Raw genomic sequence first — 20947 nt, forward strand, 5'->3', positions numbered from 1 at the left:
GCTTTGCGCGGTCTTTTGCGCTTATGTTTGTTGGCAAATGAGAAAGATTTGCGGGCTTCATCATGGTTTCATTGGCATCGCGGGGTTTGCAGCTTTTCAATGATGTCCCGTAATGAGTGACGTCACTTCATAACGTTCCCATGGCAACAGGGGAAATGGCTGCGCTTGTGTGAAGTAAACGCAACATTTTTCAACTTTCTGCTAAGATATGTGACTTTTTGCAACGAAAATGCGGGGATTATGAAATCATGCAAGCCCGCATATTTTGCGCGCGGAAATCTGCAATTTATGCGGCGAAAGTGTGGCGTATTTGAAAAAACGCGCCCCCCGCATAAATATGCGGACTTTGGCTGATTTTGCGTGAAATCTTGCGATCGCATAATTGCGTTTTTCTGGAGGGACTGTATATATTTGTGGTGTGTTAACTATTAGTTGAATGTGAAAAAGCATTGTTCTGTCTTAATTTAGGAGCTTTCGTGACTGCAGGAATTATTCTTTGGTTCTTTTCGGTTAAGTCACGTCTAAAAATAAAATAATAAATTAAAATAAAATAACATATTACGACGTTTCGATTGCAACACAAGCAATCATCATCAGGCATAAAAGAAATAGCAACAAAAATCTAACTAGAAAAAACTATAGACAGACATACAAGCAGACAGACATCACAACGGCACACAGAGAGAGGAGCAAGCTGACAACGCGGCACGGGCACGCAAGCCTGAAAATTAGGAGGCAGGCACACGAAAATTAAATAACCTAGTAAAATATCGAAATGTGATGTAATACAACACAGAGAGTTGGTTAACACACAATTAACGCATAGCCTGGTTGATTACGTGTTTCAAAATTTGCTAAGTTAGAATTTTAGGTGTGAGCAACAAAAATCTAACTAGTAAACTATAGACAGACATACAAGCAGACAGACATCACAACGGCACACAGAGAGAGGACACACATCGGCACAAAGAGAGGGGTCGTTTCTGTGACGGTCCCTTAAATATAGAGAGGAGGGGGTGGGGACGGGGAGAGGGAGAGGGCGGAGAGAATCAAGCATATCAAAGACTGCACGCCAACGTACCCTATTGTAAGTAAACTGACAACGCGGCACGGGAGCGCAAGCCTGAAAATTAGGAGACAGGCACAACGAAAATTAAATAACCTAGTCAAATATCGAAATGTGATGTAATACAACAGAGAGTCGGTTAACACACAATTAACGCATATCCTGGTTGATTACGTGTTTCAAAATTTGCTAAGTTAGAATTTTAAGTGTGAAAATTCCAAGGAGAGCACACAGGCAGAGAGAACAAATAGCCAGAAAGAAAAAGGATAAGTTTAAAACTTCCCCGTAGAAGTGGTTCAATCTTAATTTAGGAGCTTTCGTGACTGCAGGAATTATTCTTTGGTTTTTTCGGTTAAGTCACGTCTAAAAATAAAATAATAAAATAAAATAACATTACGACGTTTCGATTGCAACACAAGCAATCATCATCAGGCATAAAAGAAATAGCAACAAAAATCTAACTAGAAAAAACTATAGACAGACATACAAGCAGACAGACATCACAACGGCCGTTGTTCTAGTTAGATTTTTGTTGCTATTTCTTTTATGCCTGATGATGATTGCTTGTGTTGCAATCGAAACGTCGTAATATGTTATTTTATTTTAATTTATTATTTTATTTTTAGACGTGACTTAACCGAAAAGAACCAAAGAATAATTCCTGCAGTCACGAAAGCTCCTAAATTAAGATTGAACCACTTCTACGGGGAAGTTTTAAACTTATCCTTTTTCTTTCTGGCTATTTGTTCTCTCTGCCTGTGTGCTCTCCTTGGAATTTTCACACTTAAAATTCTAACTTAGCAAATTTTGAAACACGTAATCAACCAGGATATGCGTTAATTGTGTGTTAACCGACTCTCTGTGTTGTATTACATCACATTTCGATATTTTACTAGGTTATTTAATTTTCGTTGTGCCTGTCTCCTAATTTTCAGGCTTGCGCTCCCGTGCCGCGTTGTCAGTTTACTTACAATAGGGTACGTTGGCGTGCAGTCTTTGATATGCTTGATTCTCTCCGCCCTCTCCCTCTCCCCGTCCCCACCCCCTCCTCTCTATATTTAAGGGACCGTCACAGAAACGACCCCTCTCTTTGTGCCGATGTGTGTCCTCTCTCTGTGTGCCGTTGTGATGTCTGTCTGCTTGTATGTCTGTCTATAGTTTACTAGTTAGATTTTTGTTGCTCACACTTAAAATTCTAACTTAGCAAATTTTGAAACACGTAATCAACCAGGCTATGCGTTAATTGTGTGTTAACCGACTCTCTGTGTTGTATTACATCACATTTCGATATTTTACTAGGTTATTTAATTTTCGTGTGCCTGCCTCCTAATTTTCAGGCTTGCGTGCCCGTGCCGCGTTGTCAGCTTGCTCCTCTCTCTGTGTGCCGTTGTGATGTCTGTCTGCTTGTATGTCTGTCTATAGTTTTTTCTAGTTAGATTTTTGTTGCTATTTCTTTTATGCCTGATGATGATTGCTTGTGTTGCAATCGAAACGTCGTAATATGTTATTTTATTTTAATTTATTATTTTATTTTTAGACGTGACTTAACCGAAAAGAACCAAAGAATTGTTCTGTCTCTTGAGTTACATGAATACGGTCATGTTTTCATTAATTGCATAACTTTATCAATTCATTGATGACACTCTAAACATTTATAAGCATCTATGTTACGAATCTAGACACAGGGATACTATTGTGTTGAGATTTTTCTTTTGATCACAGAATCTTTCCCGAATTCAAGAACTACTCAACGATGGCAGCTATACAAAAATAAAAAGAGACCTCACCAATAGCCTCGTCATTAAAACCAACAAAATCATTTCTGATTCAACCGCATTAATTGATCAAACCAAACAGTTTTCGTTGAAACCTTCTGCAGCCAGGCCACCAAGATTTTATGGCTTGCCAAAGATACATAAAGAAGATACACCTCTTCGTCCCATTGTCTCTACTATCAACTCCCCGACCTACAAACTGGCTCGTTTTTTGTCTGAAATCCTGCGGCCTTTCACTGGAAAAACCACCTGCAGTACTAAACTCTACTGACCTGGTATCGACAATCAAGGGAATTTCCCTGTCCCCAGACTACCTGCTTGTCAGTTTTGATGTGGTTTCCTTATTCACCAAAGTTCCTGTACCTGACACCATCACAATCATTGAATACTTGGTTAATCAAGGACTGAATACGGGGGTACCCCCCCTGGTGAGACACTGCTTAACCAATACATACTTCACTTGGAATGGAACTTTCTACAAACAAACTGAGGGCACCCCAATGGGCTCCCCCCTATCTCCGGTTGTAGCCAACGTTTTCATGGAGAAATTTGAGACTGACGCCATCCAGACTGCCACTCTACGCCCGACCTTATGGAAGAGGTACGTAGATGACACTTTTGTCATCTGGCCACATGGCCGGCCTGCTCTAGACCAATTCCTTGACCACATCAATTCTATACACCCAGCCATCAGATTCACCATCGAAGTTGAAAAAGATGGTAAGCTACCCTTTTTGGATGTTGTAATTAAAAGGAGACCTGATGGTTCAATGAGCCACTCTGTCTACAGGAAAGCCACCCATACGGATGCTTACCTAAAACCAGATTCCCACCACCATCCATCCCAGAAGAATTCCCTCATCAAGACTCTATACCATAGAGCCCAATGCATCTCCGACCAGAAACACGTTGCCAGTGAACTCAAACACGTACGCCAAGCTCTTGAGGCTAATGGTTACTCCGACTATACAATCCGCAAAGCCATCACTCCTAGCATCGAGAAAGATCCTGTTGAGCCTTTCAAAACACTCACCTTACCCTACATTGCTGGGGTCACAAAAAAGATCTCCAAAATCCTGATAAAACACAAGATCCAGGTCCGATTCAACACAGTACATAAAATCTGTGATCTGGTCCCGTCTGTAAAATATGTGGTTCCAGACATACAGTACCCTGGCGCCTACAAACTAAGTTGCCTATGTGGTAGCAGTTACATTGGAGAAACCAAACGACATGTCTTGGACCACATCCGTGAACATAAAGCAGACTTGAAACACGGTAGGACAAACACCTCAGCCGTGGCAGATCACTGTTACAATTCAGTGGGCTCACATGATATTGACTTCTCCAAGACAGGTTCTCTGCAAGCCATCTGGCGACCATGAGAGATTCGTTCATGAGGCGATCCACATATACATACACAGAGACAATTTCAACCGAGAAGATGGATTCTGGCTCAGCAATCATTGGAAGGACGTAATAAACCATTTCGGATCTTAACTGATTGTGTTCACGTTTACGGTGACTTTCAGACCGCAGTCCACTCACTGGCATTGACTATATATATCTTGTATTCTCCGCAGGGAATGGATTCTTTGCTCCGCTGCAAGTTTCCTAACACCACTCTCCCATTGACATATTTCGTTGCTTCCTCTTAGTATATTCTTAGGTTTTTTCGGTAAAGTCACGGAGGTAAAAAAATAAATTAATAAAAGTAAAATAAAATAAAAATCACGACGTTTCGGAGGCAACACAAGCTTCCGTCTTCAGGTGGAACCGTCACAGCCACGACAGCTGTATCAAGTAAATGAGAGATTACCAGCGCTACCACTCCTCTTAGTATCTTTCACGCGATGGTCAATGGTATAGTGTATAGCTGATTGTATAATAATGAATAGTATACAATTGTTATGTTTTATACAATGTAAAAAGTAATATATAGTATCGTAATTGTATAGTGAATATACAGCAGTGTGATATACAGTAGGGTAGGTAGAATAATACATAGTGTAATATTACAATGGTGTATAGCAATGCAGTATGTAATTTAATGTTGGGTTTGTCTATGGCAGTATATAGTACTGGGTATACCCGTGTGAGGTAAGAGAATAAAGTTTAGCGGGTAGCATATTATATTTTTTGCGACATAGAATTGTAATGTATTACTGTTAGTAGCTCAGCTTATTGAAGAGTATATTTAGTATACTGATGATACTATGTAGTTTATTCTTTAGTTGTTTACGTGGTGGTTTAGTTACTGCAGATACATACTATTAACATTCCTTCTCTTTATTAATGCTACCCCGACCCTCTCCCTTTGATGCTGCTAATCCTGCATAATGCACGGGCATAATGACTTTAAACAGCCTACCCTTCCCTGATCGGCTGGCTCATTGCAAGCTTCGGTGTTAAACATCACTCATACGCGGATGATACGATTCTATTCACCGCCATCGATTCTAGCAATGCATCTGGATTCTAGAAGCTCTCGGAATGTACCACCGCCGTGCAACAATGGTTCACTGCACACAACCTAGCCCTTAATCCGAAAAAGTCAGTGGCCATCATGTTAGGTACCAAGCAACGTCTCAATTCAGCAGCACTCCCCACACACATACACATCTTTGGTCACAGCATCAAGTTCACCGACCACTTCAGCTACCTCGGTGTCATCCTAGATTCAACTTTATCCTTCGACCGTCAAACCAACCATATCATCAGCTCATGTAACTTTCACCTGAAGGCTCTTAGACACATACGTCCTCTCATCTCTACTGAAATTGCCAACACTTTGGCATGTTGCATAGTTGGGTCTCGCCTTGACTGTTGTTACTCCGTCCTAGTCCGGACCTCCGCTGGCAACCTAAAGAAACTTCAAAGACTACAAAATAACCTAGCACGCGTCGTCATTTCCCACACTCATCCCGTCTCGACTCACTAGCTTGTCTCCGTGCTCTCAACTGGCTACCCATCGCCAGTAGGGTCACATACAAGACCGCCTGCCTCTGCCACAATGCCTTCATATCCGCCTGCCCGCCGTACCTTTCTTCATTATTGACAACTTGCAGCTCAGCACACGGCAGATGCCTGCGCAGCGCGACTCACGACCTCCTCTTGATACCAAGATCCAGGATGGTCATGTCTATGCACCGCTTCTCGGTGGCAGCCCCAACAGTCTGGAACGATATCCCTATGCACATTTGCAGCATCACCTCAATCGCCTCCTTCAAAGAGACGCTTAAAAACTCACCTCTACAGTCATGCTTTTGAGCGACTCTGAGCTTGGCTCCGCGCCTCTGAGTTGCGGCCACCGCGTCTGCAAATTTGCGCGCGTTACAAATTGAACTATTATTATTAAACCCCTCGCCAAACCTACGCATTTCACAATTAGTACTAATCACATATCTGCATTTCCCATAAATATGCTAAATTCCTCTTGATATGCAAATTATTTTGTCAAGACGCTCTTCGCCCCTCCATCCCAGCTTTAATAGTTGCTCCAAGCCTGGGGCATGTCATTCAGACTCTGTCTTCTCGACAGACCTGTTCTACACCTGAGGACGGCTGCTTGCGTTGTGGCCGAAACGTCGTGAGAATAAAATTTTTTCATGTTTTATTTTTATTATTTTATTATTTCCATTCTACGTGACTTTACCGAAAGAACCAAGAAGATGAATCCTTGCAGTCACAAAAGCTTTAAATCGAAATGTAGTGACTGTTCTTTAGTAAATGTACTGCAACAATGATTTTTACCTCCTCAAAAGGAGGCAAAAGCAAGTATCATTGGATAGGTTCCTTGTTAAAGTCGCACAAAAGAAAAAATATTCCAGTGAGGCAACAGATGGCAGTGATTTCGTTAGTGACAGTGAAAGCCGTCCTACACAATAACCCTCCTCTCCTCTCGTTTCCCTCACACCAGCCACGTAAAATGTAATTAATAAATTGGATTACTTTAGATTAAATTTAAATAATACAAATATAAAAGGTATTTTGTATTAATAATTTTACATGAATATTTTTGGGTTGTGGAACGAATCATCTGAGTTTCCATTATTTCTTATGGGGAAATTCGCTTTGATATACGAGTGCTTTGGATTACGAGCACGTTTCCGGAACGAATTATGCTCGCAATCCAAGGTTTTACTGCATTTCTTTTTCACGTGCATAACCTTTAAATTAGTTAAATTAGCGCGTTTTTGCGATTTCGCATTATTTATTTATCTCCACGCCCCGCCCAAGCTGCAGGGGGGTTTGCCCCTAGCAACGCACGCGCGTCATCGGTGGAGGCTGGGGGGGATTTCTTCTTCACGTTCAGAATGCACAAAAGATACACACAACTCTGACGGCAAATTCATCCGAGTGTCATGTCCTCTTCTCTCCCCCCCCACCCCAATGTGTGCACTTACTACTCCAGGGGGGCGTTCAGGGCCTGTGAGTCTGTGGGAGGCAAAACAGGTCCCTTTTGGGGATCAACCGGCAACCGAGGTGGCACATCGGACACATTAGACCCCGGCAGGGTAGTCAATGGGGATGACGGATCAACGCGAGGAGCAAAGAAGGGTTTCAACCGAGATGTGTGGACGTACCAACGGCGCGAATCTGCCCGGATACGCACACATTGAGGGTTGTGTATGTCTATCAATTCGACAGGCCCTTGCCATGGTCTGTGCAGCTTGGGAGAAGTACCCACCGGCACCTGGAGCCAGGCCTGGTCGCCCACAGCCCACGGGATGTCGCGACGCGACCGAAGAGCACATCGCTCGTTACGGGCCTGGATTTTGGCCTTGGCAATTTGTGCTGCCTCCCGTGCTTCTGTGACATGGCGAACGGAATTGCGGACGTGTTCGGGGAGGGTCAGCGTGGGACCCTTAGCGTTCGCTCCCAGTTGTACGCCAATCGGTGGCACGTTCTCCCGACCATACATGAGGAAGAACAGCGAGTATTTAGTAGAAGCATGCGGGGCCATACGGTAGACGGAATGCACGCTAGGAATGTGAAGGTCCCAATCGGCCTGCTTTTGGCTTCCACCCCCACTAACAATTTGTTTCCCCTGGCGGGAGGAGGAAACAGCCCGAGTATATCGAGAGCCACCAATTCATGAATTCATGTAACCTTAATCGATTTCAAGAGTGGAATGTGTTTCTGAAGCGGTGGTTTCCGCCGAGCGCATTCGGGGCAGGCTTGAATAGACTTGGCAACATCGGCTGTCATGCCGGACCAAAAGTAATCCCTCTGCATCGTGAGTTAAGTTTTTCTGCATGCCGAGGCGCAACCATTTTTCGGCGTACAGCGCCCGAATCCGCTCGTGCCATAGCGCAACGGGAACCACCAGACGCCAACGGCCCAACAGATCGTCCCTCCACATCAATAACCCATCCTGGAAGGTAGCCTGTTGGGAGTCATCCTTGGACGAGGCCACCCGTGATCCGTCAGCCCGACATTGCAGCGAAACCAACGAGTCATCCAAAAGCTGCTCGCCTATCCATCCCGAGCACGGCAGGTTCAACGCCCTGTCAGCCGGCTCCAACCCAGCATGGCCCGCGGAGTCCGCCACCGCGGACATGACAAGCCGAGGGGGCTGAGGGAGAATCCTGCACCGATTAGTGCCTGACGCGCATGCGCAAGGGAATCCCTGCGGAAACCTGGAGAACGCATCCGCATTACTGTGGCGAGAGCCCTTACGGTAGCATATGTCAAAGGAGAATTCCTGCAATGTCTCAAGCCATCGCGACAGCTGGCCAGACGGTTGTTCAATCTTTAAGGAGTATTGTAGGGCAGCATGGTCAGTGCATACATTACATTTTCTGCCGTACAGGTAAGGACGATATTGGCGAACGAAATGGACGATCGCCAATAGTTCCCTGCATGGAACACAGTAGTGAGTCTCCGCCAAAGAGAGAACACGGCTACCATACGCCACCACCCTTTCCGCGCCATTTTTACACTGGGACAAAATGGCGCCAATGCCCGTATCGCTGGCGTCAGTGTCCAGGATAAAGGGCAATGAAAAGTCAGGATGATCGAGTGTCGGCGTGATCGCCAATCGATCCCAGAAGGTTTTAAACACCAGCTCCTCCGATCCCCATTTAAACCTCTGATTCTTCCCCATCAGGACGTGCAGAGGCCTCGCGATGGTAGCAAAATTCAGAACGAAACGACGGTAGTAGGACACGAACCCGACAAACCGACGCACATCCCCCACTGAGATGGGGATTGGCCAGTCACGGATGCAATAGGTTTTGTCTGGGTCCGTGGCGACGCCGTCGGAGCTGACAATGTGACCTAAGTAGCGCACGGAGCGTTGCAGAAGATGACACTTCTTAGGCTTGAATTTAAGATTAGCGGAACGTATCATGTCGAAAACAGCCTTGAATCGCTGAAGGTGTTCCTCGAACGTACGACTGAACACAATAACATCGTCTAAGTACATGAGACATGTGTCCCATTGCAACCTGGCCAAAACCAGTATCCATCAAGCGCTGAAACATGGCGGGAGCGGCGTTGAGCCCCATGGGAAGACAGTTAAATTGAAACAGGCCTTGAGGTGTACGGAATGCCGTCTTTGGCCTTGAATCATCGAAGGGCAGCTGCCAAAAGCCCCTCCTGACAAGGCATCGAGGGAATCGTCCATCCGTGGCGGAGGGTACGCATCTGCCACGAACACCTTATTTAGCATATTCTTAGGTTTTTTCGGTAAAGTCACGTAGGTAAAACATTAAAATTAATAAAAATAAAATAAAAATGACGACGTTTCGGAGGCAACACAAGCTTCCGTCTTCAGGTGGAACCGTCACAGCCACGACAGCTTTATCAAGTAAATGAGAGATTGCAGGAGCTACCACTCCGTTTAAACAAACATAAGATCCAAGTCCGATTCAGTACAGTGCATACAATCCGTGATCTGATTCCATCTGTGAAGGATGTCGTTCCTGACTTACAGTATCCTGGAGTCTACAAGTTGAGTTGCATTTGTGGTGATTGCTACATTGGAGAAATGAAACGTCATGTTTCTGATCGTGTCCGCGACCACAAGTCAGATCTGAAACACGGCAGAACTGATTCTTCGGCCGTTGCCGATCATTGCTACAACTCGGTGGGCTCTCATGAAATTGTCTTTTCCGAGACCAAGGTTCTCTGCAAACCTCCTGGCTACCATCAAAGGTTTGTACACGAAGCCATACAAATATACAAACACAGATATAATTTCAACCGTGATGATGGTTACAAACTGAGTAATCATTGGAAAGATGTGATCAACCATGCAAAAAAGATTTAACTACACTTATTTGGCCAATATTATTTGACAGACAACTATCACAGGCTTACCATGTTTAGTTGCTTTCTCCTTGTCACAGGTTGAGTCACAAACCGTACCTCTCCATAACAAAGGCTCAGCCTTTGTTATGCAGTCTATTTTTAGTCTTAAGCCTCACCTTACCATATGAATAAAAAAGTGTGCTGCACTTGGCCCTTCCCCCCTCTCCAACCATTATATAAACGGAGTGGTAGCTCCTGCAATCTGTCATTTACTTGATACAGCTGTCGTGGCTGTGACGGTTTCACCTGAAGACGGAAGCTTGTGTTGCCTCCGAAACGTGATTTTTATTTTATTTTACTTTTATTAATTTAAATTTTTTACCTACGTGACTTTACCGAAAAAACCTAAGAATATACTAAGAGGAAGCAACGAAATATGTCAATGGGAGAGTGGTGTTAGGAAACTTGCAGCGGAGCAAAGAATCCATTCCCTGCGGAGAATACAAGATATATATAGTTAATGCCAGTGAGCGGACTGCGGTCTGAAAGTCACCGTACATGTGAACACAATCAGTTAAGATCCGAAATGGTCTATTACGTCCTTCCAATGATTGCTGAGCCAGAATCCATCTTCTCGGTTGAAATTGTCTCTGTGTATGTATATGTGGATCGCCTCATGAACGAATCTCTCATGGTCGCCAGATGGCTTGCAGAGAACCTGTCTTGGAGAAGTCAATATCATGTGAGCCCACTGAATTGTAACAGTGATCTTCCACAGCTGAGGTGTTTGTCCTACCGTGTTTCAAGTCTGCTTTATGTTCACGGATGTGGTCCAAGACATGTCGTTTGGTTTCTCCAATGTAACTGCTACCACAGAGGCAACTTAGTTTGTAGACGCCAGGGTACTGTATGTCTGGAACCACATCTTTTACAGATGGGACCAGATCACGGATTTTATGTACTGTGTTGAATCGGACCTGGATCTTGTGTTTTATCAGGATTTTGGAGATCTTTTTTGTGACCCCAGCAATGTAGGGTAAGGTGAGTGTTTTGAAAGGCTCCTCAACAGGATCTTTCTCGATGCTTGGAGTGATGGCTTTGCGGATTGTATAGTCAGAGTAACCATTAGCCTCAAGAGCTTGCGTACGTGTTTGAGTTCACTGGCAACGTGTTCCTGGTCGGAGATGCATTGGGCTCTATGGTATAGAGTCTTGATGAGGGAATTCTTCTGGGATGGATGGTGGTGGGAATCTGTTTTAGGTAAGCATCTGTATGGGTGGCTTTCCTGTAGACAGAGTGGCTCATTGAACCATCAGGTCTCCTTTTAATTAGGACATCCAAAAAGGGTAGCTCAGCCTTTGTTATGCAGTCTATTCTTAGTCTTAAGCCTCACCTTACCATATGAATAAAAAAGTGTGCTGCACTTGGCCCTTCCCCCCCCCCCCCCTCTCCAACCATTATATAAACGGAGTGGTAGCTCCTGCAATCTGTCATTTACTTGATACAGCTGTCGTGGGTGTGACGGTTCCACCTGAAGACGGAAGCTTGTGTTGCCTCCGAAACGTGATTTTTATTTTATTTTACTTTTATTAATTTTAATGTTTTACCTACGTGACTTTACCGAAAAAACCTAAGAATATGAATCCTTGCAGTCACGAAAGCTTCAAGTCTAGAACCTTATTTAGCTCACGGAAGTCAACACAAAACCGGAGGCTACCATCCTTTTTATTAACGAGCACAACAGGAGCGCCCCAAGGGCTATTAGATGGCGAAATTATGTCAGCGGCAATCATCTCATCCACCACACAGCGCACATGGTCCCTCTCTGAGGCACATCCATATCGGGCTCGCCTCACCGGTGTCAATGTGGTGGGACAAAAGCGATGTGCGACCCAAATCAAAATCGTTCCTGCTATAAATGTCAGCGTAGTCAGACAGCAGCGCCCTCAGTGCGTTACGCTCCTCAATGGCCAATGATGAATTTTCCTGGCACAATTCCGCGATCCATCGATCGTCGGAATTAGCACCGTAATCCACTTCCCCAGCCAATATGTGTTGTCGTCCCTCCTCGTGATCCATAAACACGGTAGTGGCGTGAGCCAAAACCGTACCGGCCGGGACCAAAATGCCTTCCGGACCCCCGTTCAAAACTTGCAAAAACGGGGCTTGACCGGCTCGGACAATCATCTGAGCAGCCACAAGAGAAAGACTCTTGGTAGTGGTGTTTGACGGGGACAGCAGAACCCCTGCTGCCGCGTCTGCTTCGTCGAAACGTTTCCGATATCGTAATGGAGCGAGCATTTGGGTGCCCGGAGGAATCTCCACCGTGACATCTGCAAGCGCCTGCACGGCAATGCACGGCGATGGACGACTCAACGGGGATGGCAAAAAAAACTTTTTTCGCCCTTCTGGCAACTCCAGACATCCCTGATTAACAAGAATTTTAACGGGCATTCTACGAAGAAAGTCGGTGCCCAACAAGCAGGACACCGCCAAGGACCTTGAAATCAAGACCATCCCCGACGTGGCTACATTACCAATGGCGATATGGACCTTGTTGTATATGCCGGGTCTTGAAAAATTAATGAAAATAAAAAACATTTAATGAAAATTTAATATTTTTTTTAATTATTCGAAATTATGCTAATTTATGTAATTATATGTGTAATGTAGTAACTCCACGGGAGACGACTTCACGGGTAACACACTCTTTATTTTATCAAACTTGGTTACAGGTGACTAACACCTACTTTGTATCTCGGGTGACAAACACCCACTTCGCTACTTGGCGACTAACGCCCACTGAGTTACTCGGATGACCAACATCCACTTAGTACTCGGGTGACAAACACCCACTTAGCTACTTGGCGACTAACGCCCACTGAGTTACTCGGATGACCAACATCCACTTAGTACTCGGGTGACAAACACCCACTTAGCTACTTGGCGACTAACGCCCACTGAGCTACTCGGATGACCAACATCCTCTTAGCTACTTGGCGACTAACGCCACTGAGCTACTCGGATGACCAACATCCACTTAGTACTCGGGTGACAAACACCCACTTAGCTACTTGGCGACTAACGCCCACTGAGCTACTCGGATGACCAACATCCACTTAGCTACTCGGCGACTAACGCCACTGAGCTACTCGGATGACCAACATCCACTTAGCTACTCGGCGACTAACGCCACTGAGCTACTCGGCTTCACTAGGTCTTCAGCTCCGTCTTCGGGTCTTCAACTGGGTAACTCTCCCCGAGTGCTCTCGCGCGTCCCCCTTTATACCCCACCTGCGGACGTCGCTGCGAGCACCCACTTATTCGACCAATCGCCGGTTGCTGGCTACGATCCTCTTTTCCCACATCTCATCGTGCCTCACCACTCACTCCGCGCCGCCTCGTCATCTGTCACTCCCGGCGCGCGCGTCCACACCACGCCCACAACGCGTGCCCAACCCCGCACCCCGCGCCGCCCCGTGATCCATCACTGTCACAGTCGGCGCACGTCAATACCACCACTACATCACCCCCTACCACATAGCTCGCAGCCGCCCCGGCTGCTACAAAAATTACAAACCCTCCCTGTGTGCCCCGTAACACAACACAACAACAAGAACAACAACTAAGCTAACAACACAACACGACGCGAACACCACCATCCGCAACCCTCAACCAATGCCACCGCGACAACAGAACAATATATACAAACCGGCGAGTGACAATAGCAATGTGTATACAAAAAAAATAAATGGAAAATTTTTTTTTTTTCTTTCGACTCGTGCAGTGTCCCCTTTTCTTCCGAGCGTCCCTACAACGGGACATTATCCCGGCAGAGGGGAACACCGGGCGAGCTCGGTGTAGAGCACAAAAAAAAACCCGTCCTCATGAAAATTGTTGAGACCTAGCCCGAGTCCGCCTTGCCGGTCCGTCGTACGGCACCAGACGCGGTTGAACGTCCGGTGGTGCCGGCGGTTCAGGAAGACATCGGCCAGGCATCGAGGACTCGTGCATGCCCCGGGGTTCAGGCTCTCGATGGTCAGCAGCCGTCAAGCCCGAGGCACCTGGGGGTGGGTCAGGTGGAGACACGTGAGGATCAGCCTGCGACACCTCCCTCCCCGAGTCGACGGTCACATCACACGCCCGGTCGTCACGGCACAGAACGGGGTCACACGGTGCTGCATAGGGCTTCAGTCGGGAGGGGTGCACATACCAACGGCGTTTCCCCCATTTAATCTGTATACTCTGGGGCCGTGCAACCCGCACAATTTCCACCGGTCCCCTCCAAGGTCTCAACAACTTGGGGGACGTAGCCAACGGTGCATGTGGACAATGCAGCCAGGCCTTATCGCCTGGTTTCCAATCATGCGTATGCACCCTCCGCTCATGCAATTTCTCGTTTGCAATTTGCCGCGACCGCGAATTCAACCTTGCCCCCTCCCGCGCTTCAGTCAATTTGGCGATATTAAATTTGATGTGGTCTGCCAATTTAGATTTTGCACGTGGCTGGGAAATCCCCAGTTGGACGTCCATGGCCGGATCGGCCTCCCGCCCATACATAAGAAAAAATGGGGAAAACCCTGTCGCCGCATGAGGGGCCATTCGATAGGCCGCGAGTACCCCCGGCACCTGTAAGTCCCAATCAACCTGATCGTCGCAGACCTGTTGGCACAACATAGACGTAATCGTTCTGTTCAGACGCTCAACCATCCCGTCAGTCTGCGGGTGGTAGGGGGAAGTACGCACTTTCTTTGTACCCAACAGGTCGCACACCTCGCGCAACAAAACGCTCGAAAAATTCTTCCCTTGATCCGTCAGCAAGCGTTCGGGGGCGCCCTTGTCCAACACATAACCCTGGACAAAGGCGTCCGCCACCGCCGCAGCCGACTGGTTGGCGAGCGGCCATGCCATAGGCCATCGGGTGAAGTATTCCACGCCAACCAGCAGGAACCTATTTCCCCTTGGTGTAACCGGAAAGGGCCCCAAGATGTCCAACGCTACCAATTCGTTTATACGCGAAACCTGAATGGATTGCAGCGGTGGATTAGCCGCCAATGGTGGCGGTTTCCTTTTGGCGCACTCTACGCATCCCTTAAGAATATTCGCCACGTCGTTACCCATCCCCGGCCAATAATAGTCTCGCTGGATTAGGGCGAGCGTTTTGTGAAAACCCAGATGCATGAGCCGTTCATGAGCTGCCAGAACAATCCTACCCCGCATAGCAACAGGCACCACGAGCACGTGACGCCGGGACATGTTGTCCCACCTCATCAACAGGCCCTGTCTGCACACCCAGGAACCGACCCGCGCCTCCCCTTGTTCGGGAGCGCCAACTTTCCGACGCAGCGTAAGTAGGGAGCTGTCGGACATCTGGAGGCGGCCCCACTCAATGAGGGGCAACGACAACAGCGAATCCCTCCCCGTGGGGGCGTCCTCTCCCGGGGTGTCAGTGGCGGCGAGCGCAACTCCCGGGGCGCCGGCGACCGGGGGTTTGCACCGCGCTGATCCCAACAAACATGTGCAGTCCGTGCACGGCGGCAACCGCGACAAGGCGTCCGCGTTTGAGTGCCGCAACCCTTTTCGGTAAATCGTCGTGAATTGGTAGTCTTGAAGGACCTCCAACCATCGGGACAATTGGCCCGATGGCTGCGCCACGCGCATAGCGTATTGTAGAGCCGCATGGTCCGTCCGGACCGTAAAATGACGGCCGTAAAGATACGGCCTGAATTGCTGTGTAAAAAACACAATGGCTAACAATTCACGACGAGTTACGCAATAGCGTTGTTCTGCGGGGGAAAGAACCCTACTACCGTAGGCGACCACCCGTTCAACCCCCCCGACCAACTGTGAGAGCACCCCCCCGATACCCGTATTGCTGGCGTCCGTGTCAAGCAAAAACGGTTGTGTGAAATCGGGGTAACACAAGGGGGGAGCCTGCACCAAAGCGTCACGGAGGGAGCAGAACGCATCCTCCTCCTCTGCCCCCCAGTGAAACCTCACACCCTTAGCCGTCAAAGCGTGCAGGGGCTTGGCTATGGTGGCAAATTGCTTGACAAAACGACGGTAATAGGAGGCAAAACCAATGAAACTACGAACCTCCGTGACCGAGGTTGGCGTTGGCCATGAGCTGACGCAATGCGTCTTAGCAGGGTCCGTCGAGATCCCTGAACGACTCACGATATGGCCCAAATATCTGACAGATTCCCGAAGCAGAAAACATTTAGCCGGTTTAAATTTTAGCTTAGCGGAACGCATCCTGAGGAACACCGCTCTCAGTCGCTGGAGGTGCTCCTCGAAAGTCCGACTAAAGACGATAATATCGTCAAGATAAATCAAACAGGTATCCCATTGGAGGCCTGACAAAACCAATTCCATGAGTCTCTGGAACGTGGCGGGGGCGGAATGTAAGCCCATGGGCAAACGGTTGAATTCAAAAAGGCCCCCAGGTGTGCGGAAAGCAGTTTTAGGTTTAGACTCGTTATCGAGTGGCAATTGCCAAAATCCAGAAAGCAGATCGAGTGTGGAAAAAAACTGCGCTCCCGCCAAGGCATCCAGCGACTCATCCATCCTGGGGAGCGGATACGCATCCGCCATCGAGATTTTGTTTAAGCGGCGGAAATCGACACAAAACCGCAAGGACCCGTCCTGTTTCTTTACTAGGACAATAGGAGCACCCCACGGACTAGAAGAGGGCGAATTGATATCGGCCGCCAACATATCATTAACCGCCGATTGCACATGTTCCTTCTCGGCCGGGCTGAGCCGGAAAGGATTCTGACGAATAGGGGCCGCGTCCCCTGTAGCTATGTGGTGGCGCAACAGGTCAGTGCAGCCGATATCGTACTTATGTTTGCTGAACACGTCAGCAAACTCAATGAGCAAACCCCTCAATGCTCCCAATTGCACCCCGGACAAGTTAGCAGAACCCGCACACAGCGAGTCCAACCACTCAGTCCCCTCATCACTTTGAGGATGCGACTCGACAGTAAAATCTGCTTGAGCCACGAGCCGTTCCTCAACGGGCAGCGGCGCGGCGTGAGCCAGCACCGTTCCCTGCGCAATTACGGCCGGCCGCGACCCCGTATTCAGGACCATTACGAACGGCTCACTGTCCCCTCTCACCATGGTTTGAGCAACCGCTAAGTCGAGGCCCTTACTGGCTCTGTTTGACGGCCCCAACAGCACCCCCTGTGCCTCCGCACCCACCTCGAGTGGCTTCCTGAACCGAAGGGGTACTAACATTTGCGATCCCGGGGGTACCCGTACAGTGTGAGTCGCCAGCGCCTGCACCGTCGCACAAACCGTGCGCACTTTGATAGGGCTCGACAAGAAGGCAACCCGCCGACCTGACGGAAGCTCTATGCAGGCCTGATCAATAAGAATTTTGATGGGCATTTTTGACAAAAAGTCCGTACCTAGCAAACAGGGAACGGCCAGCGATGATGATACAAAAATAGGGCCCGCTAATTTAATGTCCCCAATGCAAATAGTCGCCCGAATCTGGCCGATGATCCCCAGGGATCCCCCATTCGCCGCATAAAATGGCACGTCTACCGGCAGAAGGGGTCTACTTTGGACGGGAAGGATGTTATAAATAAGGTCCGAGATGATGGTGGCCGACGCACCCGTGTCAACAAGCACCCGGACCTCAACCCCGTCAATGAACCCCGTTACCACGGACGACCCGGCTGACGCAGCCACGATCCTGTGGGCCAATTCGGACCACTCGACTGCTTGCGGGCCGCGTACGGACCCCCCCCGCCGAATTGAACCCCCGGCACCCAGCCGCGAACCCCCCACCGCGAAGCGGCGACCCGAATGTGCCGTGTTTGTGGACCGAACGTGTGAGGTGCCGCGACTTGCCGGGTTTTGTTGGGATGACTTGTGGCCCTGGTCGTCGTCCCGACGTGGTCCTGCGGTGCGCGGACGCGGGGCCCGGCACCCGGCTGCGACGTGACCCCGAAGGCCGCAGTTGTAGCAGACGACGGACGTCGTAGGTTTCGGTTGCTCCAGCTTGCGGGGCGAACGTGTGGGCGAACGACCTCCCGTTCTCCACTCCCCCGGACACGGTGCAGCGAAGGCCCGCTCCTGCACCGCAGCTGGCTGAGGTTCGGCGATCGTGGCGGCCAGTGCCGCATTCCCCGGCCATTTGCAGACGACCCCCGGCTTGCGTTTGAGGACCTCGTACGCGTGAATGCTCGTGGCGATCGCCAGGGAGCAGATCTCCATCTCGTCTGCCACGTTGATGGGGACCCCCAACTCGTGGGCCAACACCAGCAGCTGCTCCGTCACCATGGCGTCCTTCCCCTCCTTATCCATGCGGGGAAAAGCCGCGTCCGCCAAGGCGAGCAGTGCCGTGCGGTAGGCTAGCGTCGTTTCCCCAGCCACCTTCCGCCGATCGTAGAACTGGTGGCGGCACGTGGAGGGCGGCCCGAACACCTTCGCCATCAGGTGTAGTGCGGCCTGGAGCGTAGAGCGGGACGACCTTGCAGCAGATGTGAAGGCTGCAAGCGCGTCGTCGTCAAGCATCGCTGGCAACGCACGCAGGGCAGTGGTGTCGGACCACCCCGACATCTCCTGATGAGCGAGGAACCTTCGTTGGAAGGCTCCCCAGTCGCCCCCATCCGCCTTGAACGCCGACAGCGTGGGCAATCTTTGCTGGAGGACCCGATCGTCGTCGACGTCGGAGAGATTTTCCCGCGCTCCGCTGGAGTTGTGTAAAATGTCGGCTCGGTTGTCAGGCGCAAAATGGAGGGCTCCGGCGCGCGCCGATGACGTGGGCTGCGCTGCGCGGAGGTGTCCGGCCACGTGGCGTCCGTCTTTCCCGCCAATCGGTGGCGGCCCCCCAAAAACGGCGGCAACTTCCAGGCTTTTGGCGCGAAGCGCCCTTTGGCGGGAATCCTCCACCGTCGCTTCCTCCACGACCCCCGCAGCCGTTTTTTCCGCTCGCCGGAACGGAGATGTCGGCCAAGACAGCGGCGGCGGCGAGTAGCAACTCCGCCAAGCGGGCGTGCGCGTCCTGGAGGCCGGTGTCGGAGGCAAGCGGAGCGTCGGCCATCACCGCGAAGTGCTGCATCGGCGGCAACTCCTCGTCCTCAACTCCCGAGGTCGGTGTCCCCGGTACGCAGTCGTCATCCCGACCTCGCTCGTGGGTACGGGTAGTCTTCCTTGTGTCCATACTTCTTGAAGACAGGTTTACTTCTGACGCCAGTTGTAATGTAGTAACTCCACGGGAGACGACTTCACGGGTAACACACTCTTTATTTTATCAAACTTGGTTACAGGTGACTAACACCTACTTTGTATCTCGGGTGACAAACACCCACTTCGCTACTTGGCGACTAACGCCCACTGAGTTACTCGGATGACCAACATCCACTTAGTACTCGGGTGACAAACACCCACTTAGCTACTTGGCGACTAACGCCCACTGAGTTACTCGGATGACCAACATCCACTTAGTACTCGGGTGACAAACACCCACTTAGCTACTTGGCGACTAACGCCCACTGAGCTACTCGGATGACCAACATCCTCTTAGCTACTTGGCGACTAACGCCACTGAGCTACTCGGATGACCAACATCCACTTAGTACTCGGGTGACAAACACCCACTTAGCTACTTGGCGACTAACGCCCACTGAGCTACTCGGATGACCAACATCCACTTAGCTACTCGGCGACTAACGCCACTGAGCTACTCGGATGACCAACATCCACTTAGCTACTCGGCGACTAACGCCACTGAGCTACTCGGCTTCACTAGGTCTTCAGCTCCGTCTTCGGGTCTTCAACTGGGTAACTCTCCCCGAGTGCTCTCGCGCGTCCCCCTTTATACCCCACCTGCGGACGTCGCTGCGAGCACCCACTTATTCGACCAATCGCCGGTTGCTGGCTACGATCCTCTTTTCCCACATCTCATCGTGCCTCACCACTCACTCCGCGCCGCCTCGTCATCTGTCACTCCCGGCGCGCGCGTCCACACCACGCCCACAACGCGTGCCCAACCCCGCACCCCGCGCCGCCCCGTGATCCATCACTGTCACAGTCGGCGCACGTCAATACCACCACTACATATGCATAAATTATACTAATTTGGGAGGTGTACTCATATAAAGTTATTCAAATGCAGGCGATTATGCTAATGCATGCAGTTACGATCATTAGGCTTAGCTTCGTTGTCTAGGGTCGTATTATCAATGGGGATAATACAATTAATTGTATGAAGTTATGCAAGTGTGATGTAATTGTGCTAAATTTAGCTCGGCTTCGTTGTCTAGGGTTGTATTATCAATCGGGGATAATACAATTATTCTCACTTTAACATTTACTGATTATGTCTTAGTATTTTATGTCAGGTCTCCAAATTCAAATCTCACCGCAGGATGCAGTTCTAATAATTAAGATTATTATGCATGAACTTAGGAAGACACCACTCAGACACTTATGTGTTAAGCAACTTTAATTTCTAAACAAAAACATAACACTTTAATATGCGAACTCTGATGCTTGGAATTGTTAACACAGTACTCCTGGAGATGTTCTTTTCATTGATCCGTACATTTAACTCTCAATGATTACGTTGTCAAACTGGGTAATCAGAACAATCGATTAATTCCTCGGAGTAACGTGAGCAGGAAAAACTTCTTAAACATGCATGCGACGATATTCATACGAACGGCAATAAAGAAACATCCCGAAGGCAAAGTATGCGTCAATGAATTGATCGGTAAGATTATGCATTTAACGAATTGTCTTCGAACAATGGTGTGCGGCAGTGTGCTTGCTTCAGCAGATGCTTATCAATTGGCTAAGGCTTCAATAAATTCGCGGGCAAGATTCTGTGATC

At 48.9% G+C, this 20947-nt stretch overlaps 1 protein-coding gene across 1 annotated transcript in view; it reads left to right on the top strand.

Annotated features, from left to right (window-relative positions):
- The window catches only part of LOC144738124 (uncharacterized), a 31414-nt gene extending 18705 nt beyond the window's left edge, over positions 1 to 12709 (top strand). Inside the window, exon 3 of the transcript XR_013589143.1 lies at positions 2789 to 12709. The gene's annotated coding sequence lies outside the window, so the exon portion shown is untranslated. The remainder of the gene's footprint in view (positions 1 to 2788) is intronic.
- Positions 12710 to 20947: the final 8238 nt, after the last annotated feature.

Source organism: Lampetra planeri, chromosome 78 (genome assembly GCF_965212315.1).
Source record: "Lampetra planeri chromosome 78, kcLamPlan1.2.h2, whole genome shotgun sequence".
Taxonomy (NCBI): domain Eukaryota; kingdom Metazoa; phylum Chordata; class Hyperoartia; order Petromyzontiformes; family Petromyzontidae; genus Lampetra; species Lampetra planeri.